The 6,143-nt window shown below is 48.2% G+C and overlaps 1 long non-coding RNA gene across 2 annotated transcripts; it reads right to left on the bottom strand.

The window, feature by feature from the left end:
- Positions 1 to 202: 202 nt before the first annotated feature.
- Positions 203 to 5,893, bottom strand: LOC100911193 (uncharacterized). 2 transcript variants are annotated; one of them, XR_001839396.3, is made up of 3 exons: positions 3,232 to 5,820; positions 2,365 to 2,471; positions 203 to 554 (listed from the first exon to the last, which is right to left on the bottom strand). It is a non-coding gene; the product is annotated as an uncharacterized LOC100911193 (long non-coding RNA). The 2 variants fall into 2 exon arrangements; XR_005488227.2 differs by having other exon boundaries at positions 2,365 to 5,893.
- Positions 5,894 to 6,143: the final 250 nt, after the last annotated feature.

Raw genomic sequence — 6,143 nt, forward strand, 5'->3', positions numbered from 1 at the left:
TTGGGGGTTTTTTGGGGTCTTTTTTTTTGAGACAGGGCTTCTCTGTGTAGCCCTGGATGTCCAAGAACTCACTCAGTAGATCAGGCTGTTCTCAAAAAAATTCAGAGACTCACCTGCTTCTGGATCCAGAGCACTGGAATTAAAGGTATGTAGCACCACACCCAGCTTCAGATTGAATTAATCAAGTCTTCTCACAGAATAATCCTGCTTTATCTGGTCAATTTTAATTTACAAAAAGAAAGAGGAGGAGGAAGGGGTGGAGAAGGAAAGAAAGGAAGGAATAAATTTGTGTTTAAATCTTTTGTATCCTAGAAAAGGGGAACACCTTTCTAAGACATTTTGTGGAGCCAGCAAAACTTTAGTCTGCACTTCATGCATCTGCACAGTGGGGAAAATAATAGGTTGGCAGGGTAGCATCAAGGGCCTTGTATGCATGTGTATGGCATTTAACATGACTGCAATGTATTCCACATGTAGAAGTTGTTCTACATGGGCACAGCAGGATTCAGGCTGAAGCCTCTGTCTCACTGAACCAGACATCTAGAATGGCATGCCTAGGAAAAAGAAGAGGGAAAAATATGTGAACTTTGATACTTGAATAAAGCCCCAAACTCCTAGGGGCAACCTGGCAAATTAGGTCCCACTAGACCCTCATTAAGGCACTTCAAAGTAGCCACACCCATGAAATTTTGCAGACAAAGCTTTGAGGACCTGGGACTGACTATATTAAGACACAGCCAGGGCCATCTGAAGACAAAGCTCAAGGTTCTCTGCGTTTGCTTCTTAGGCAGGTGCCTGAACCAACCAAACCATAGCCATGGAATGTTAGACCTTATGACCCGGGCTGTTTTTAGATGTAAGAGTGCCCATATTTAAGTCAGGCAGTGAATCTGCTCTGTAGATCACTGAAGGACACAGGAAGGACTTGGAATGACCTGGCCCATAATAGTCACATCTGTCTGAAGAATTTTCTTCTCTGAAGTCTACTCTGCCTTCCACGGCTGGTATTCACAGAGACTAGAATCTGTCTCCTGTTTATGGTACTTTCTCTATATAAGTGGAACACAGACACAGCCTTCTGTAATAGCTACTTAGCCAATTCCAAAACATGTTTATTTTAATATTCATGATTGACAGATTTCCCAAACCCACCCCACTTTCCTCTCTGAACTAGAGAAACAGCCTATTCAAATCCTGTATCCTGACTCACATCATTCAGGCACCATCTTGGAGTATGTCTGAATGCCTGTACTCCTTCTGCAGACATGATCCTACAACCTGCTTTTGGATCACAGTCACATACATACTACTTCTCTGTGTATGTGTGACTGTGGAATGCATGTAGGTGTGCTCATATACGTAGAAGCCAGAGGTCAATGCCAAGTACCTTCCTAAATCACTCTTCACCTTGTTTATTGAGACAGAGCCTCTCACTGAACCAGAAGCTTGCTGATTAGGCTGGGCTTGCTGGGCAGAAACGCCTAGGGATCATCTGTCTTTGCCTTGCCAGTATTGGGATTACAGAAGTAGGCTGTTCTGCATGGGTTTTATACGGGTTCCGGGGTTCTAAACACAGGTCCCTGTGCTTGTGCAGCAATCACTTTCCTGACTGAACCATCTTTCCAGCCCCGTATGCATACTGTGTCCCTCTTCCCCAGCTCCCCATCCATAGAAGTCCATTATGGAGCCATGGTGATGCAGAGTAGTATGAAGGTCACTGATGGACTGAAGTCCTGGCCCTGGCACTGTATCCATGCAACCTTGGACCAGATCTTAAGCTCGCTGAGTCTCTGATTCCCTATCTAGAAATAATAGTAGACACTCAGCATCAGCTTGGTGCAGTGGGTCTCAACTTTCCTAATGCTGTGACTCTTTACTACAGTTCTGTGACTCTTTACTACAGTTCCTCATGTTGTGGTCACTTTCAGCTATAAAATTATTTTGTTGCTACTTCATAACTGTAATTTTGCTACTGTTATGAATCATGATGTAAATGTCTGTGTTTTCTGATGGTGTTGATCTACAGGTTGAGAAGTCCTAGCTTGGTGTGAGACTCCTTTATAAACTGACAAAAAGATAATTGGTGTACCAGATCCTCAGGCACATAGGAAATCTGGGAACTGGGATTTAAGTGGCTTGGAGACTGAATGGTCCTCACATTTCTGAGCTCATGTTTTTCTCCCCTGTTGAGGCAGAAGAATAGAAAGGGGAAGGCCAGCATAGTTGTGGCTGCTGGCTTTGGGGCTCTTCAGCTACTGGGGAAGCTGCTCCAGGCAAAAAGATGGTATCCTTAGAGATGGCAGCTCTGGTCTGACCCCTGCTTTCCCTAAAGCATGGAACAGCAAGTTGGTCCCAACTGCTCACCTGCATCTTCCCATCTGTTAAAAGCTGCTTCTTCCTGTTTTGAACATAGAGAAACTGAGGACAGAAAATGCCTTGATATACCATCTAGTTCAGCTCTCTTTTTGGCTCTGAAAGGAAGAAATTGGGGTACATATAAAAACAGTCCTGGCATCTTCTTAGTACAATATTGTTCATGTCTTTGGAAGCAGAGTTATCTTGCTTTTTACCCAGACTAACCAGGTAGGTGTCATCTCATCATCCCCATTAAAAGTCAGAAAACTTAGGCAGCTTCCTCAAGGGCTGTCCCTGACTCGAGGCAGAATTAGAACTTCAGATATCTCTTACCTACTCACACCCATACCCAATACTGCACCTCCTAACAGAGTGGACCCTGGTGGATCCCATGTTCTCCAGTCATACATCATTCACTTCAGGCCTCTAGAAAGTCACACTCTTATGCCTACTGCTCTATTCTGCCTTGATCTCCAGGATTCCTGAGCATCATTCAAGGAACTCTCTTGTTTCCAAGCTAACAAGTCCCAAATGCAAAGGCTCTAACTGATTTATCTGATTTATCCCTAGGAGCCACACCCAGCACAGGGCCAGGCACAAACACAAGTAAGTGTGAATGAGAACATTTGTGGAAGGAATAGAGGGATGGAGGGATGAAAGGAGGGACAGAGTGAAGAAAGAGAGGAAGGAATAGAACTCTCTCTTCCATAGCTTCTCTCAACAGAGAAACAAGGCTCCAAGTGTTTACCCCACATTGATTAACCTCAATCCCTATTACCACTGCTACACCTGATCCCCAGCTCCCCTGCCACACTGTCCACAGCATTTGTGAACTGCCCTGCCACCCTCAATTACACTAGGACACAGAGCACTCACCTTAGGCAAGTAACAAGGCCTTGACCATAGATTGGCAATGGAAGGGCTTAGAGGCCTGGCCTGGGCCTTCAAAGCCCTAGAGCAAATGTTCACCTTCTTCATCCCACCATCCCTTGCTTACTGGGAACTGGTGAGGTCCATGCTACTTCCCTGAGGTGGGAAGCGGGCTGGGGGGACTCCCAGTGTTTGTCAGCAGAGTATGGTATTGGGGAGGACTGTGTTTCCATGGTTACTAGCCATGGGAGCTGCAGGGAGATGGGGCCATGGTGTACACAGACACAGATCCACACGGACCTGCAAGAAAAATAGCAACAGATTTGCTGAGTCATTGGCCCCACGTATTTATAGTCTCTGGCGAAGGCAGACCTGCCTATCAGAGGCTAATAATACTGCAGCAGTGTGTTAATTGCAAAGACGGAGTCTTCAAGCATCCATTCAGACACCCAAGACTGCTCCTTGAATAAAGAGTGAGGCCTCACAATGAGCCAGGCTTCCTGTTTGGTAGCATGTATACTTAGGAATGTGTGTGTGTGTGTGTGTGTGTGTGTGTGTGTGTGTGTGTGTGTGTGTGTGTGTGCAGGTATATGAAACCTGGCTCTGGCTTGGAAAAAAAAAGCTACTGTTACATCAAGCAGACTGAAACCAGCCCACGGCATGGTGTGACAGAACACTCTTCAACCCCCTCCTAAGGGTGTCTAGGATTCACCCACTCTACAGATGGCCAGGGCAAGGAGGGGTCCAAAACAGAGGATATGAGGATGCTTGACTACAGCCCAGGAATGAGAGGACATGAGGCATGAGGCGGGATGCTAACAGCAACTCCAAGATCACACTGAGGCTAGAATGTGGAGAACTGAGCCAAGCTCAATCATTACTGAGAGCTGGGGTGCCACCTTAAATAAATATGTAAGGGCCAAGTTCAGCCCTGCAGAAGAATCTCTGCTTCACCCTCAAGATGTCCATCCAGACACAGTGACTGCCCCAACACTGTCCTATGGTGGTAGCAACTATACTTTGCCAGTTGGGAGCTCCACATGTTCCCAACACCTAGACAATAAGGTCTTGAGTGGAGCCCTAGGTGAAATGGACAGGTATCCCACTCAGATACCATTATTCTTGGTCCCTGTGAGTCTTCTGACTGTTTGGTCAAGTATTTGCCTGGCTTGGGGTCAGTTCTCCTCAAAGGCTCTGTTCCTCTCTGGAAATATTCCTTCTTATACTGGGCCTTTAGTAGAGCCAGGATAGAGCATGATTTCCCAAAAGAACCCTAGCTCCTTCAGTCTTCTGTTGCCTGTGGCCCCTGTGTGCACATCACCTTTGGGTTTAGGAGGGAAAAGATGGCTGTCAACAGCCCTCTCTCAGCTTTAAACTCAGTGTCACTTCCAGATCAGCCCTTGGCCTTCCTGCTCAGCCTACAGGACACCCATGCTCCCCTCACAACCAGGAAGGAACAACAAAGCAAGCTCTGTAGGAGGAAGGTAGCTGGGCTGGCTGTATCATCTGAGCCTCCATCTCGCCCACACCAACCCCCCAAACAGCTCATGCTCTCGTGACTGAGTCCACAGTACTCTGTGAAAAGAAGGGAGGAGGCGCGGGAAGAGAGGGGCATCTCTCTGGTTCTCACTTCTTAAGAAAAGGTTGACTGGAGAGCTGTTATTAATAGTAAATTAAATAGTGCAGTTATTCTGAATAATAAAGAGCTCTTCTGTTCCAAGTTCCCACAGTCCTCTCTCTCCAGGGAAACACTTGTGATGGCCTGAGATGTGGCCTCCGTGATTGGCATTTGTAGGGCGAAGCAGGGACAGAAATGTAGCTCAGTAGTGTTTTCTTATCACACTGAAGCTTGGGTTTGATCCACAGCGTCACATAAATCAGGACAGTGAGTCATGCCCTGTCATCCCAGCACTCAGGATGTGGATGCAAGAGGATCAAAAGTTTGAGACCATCCTCAGGTATACAGCAAGTCTGAGGGCAACCTGAGCCACACAAGCCTCTTAATAAAAATAGATGAAGCCAATGTTCTCGCTGTACCTGAAAATAGGCTGCCAAGCACACCCTAGAATGTCTCCTGTGACCCCCACATTAGAAGACCTTAACACTTCATAGAATCACATTACAGAGCCTGATCTATACCCAAGGATGGGAACCTCAGCATGGAGACTCCCCCCACACTCACTCATTGTGTGACCTTGGGAAGCCACTGAACTGTTCCAGTCTCTCATCCTTAAGATCGACGAATGGTGGTCTTCCTGGTTGCTGCCGCCGCAGAGAGCCCTTGGGCAGCACCCCGCGAACAAACTTGAGCCTCGGGACCACAGGTAAGACCAACTTGTCTGCTGCAAGAGAGCTGCCTGGTGAGATCGGGACACACAGAGGCAGAGTTCATCTAGGACCGGGCACGTCCTGTGTTTGCCGGAGGTCCCACGCCCGCGGATCCCGGCCCGCAGCAGCTCTCTGCTCCCAGACCCTGTGGGAAAGAGACCTCACCGCCTGATCAGGTGGGCACCCCTGAGGCTGCAGAGCGGAAGAGACCACCAACACTGCCCACCCCTGCCCACATCCCTGGCCCAAGAGGAAACTGTATAAGGCCTCTGGGCTCCCGTGGGGAAGGGCCCAGGAGCGGCAGGACCCCTGCCTGAGACACCGCCGGAACCTGAGGGAAACAGACCGGATAAACAGTTCTCTGCACCCAAATCCCGTGGGAGGGAGAGCTAAACCTTCAGAGAGGCAGACAAGCCTGGGAAACCAGAAGAGACTGCTCTCTGTGCACACATCTCGGACGCCAGAGGAAAACACCAAAGGCCATCTGGAACCCTGGTGCACTGAAGCTCCCGGAAGGGGCGGCACAGATCTTGCTGGTTGCTGCCGCTGCAGAGAGCCCGTGGGCAGCACCCCACAAGCGAACTTGAGCC

This window comes from Rattus norvegicus, chromosome 8 (assembly GCF_036323735.1).
Source record: "Rattus norvegicus strain BN/NHsdMcwi chromosome 8, GRCr8, whole genome shotgun sequence".
Taxonomy (NCBI): domain Eukaryota; kingdom Metazoa; phylum Chordata; class Mammalia; order Rodentia; family Muridae; genus Rattus; species Rattus norvegicus.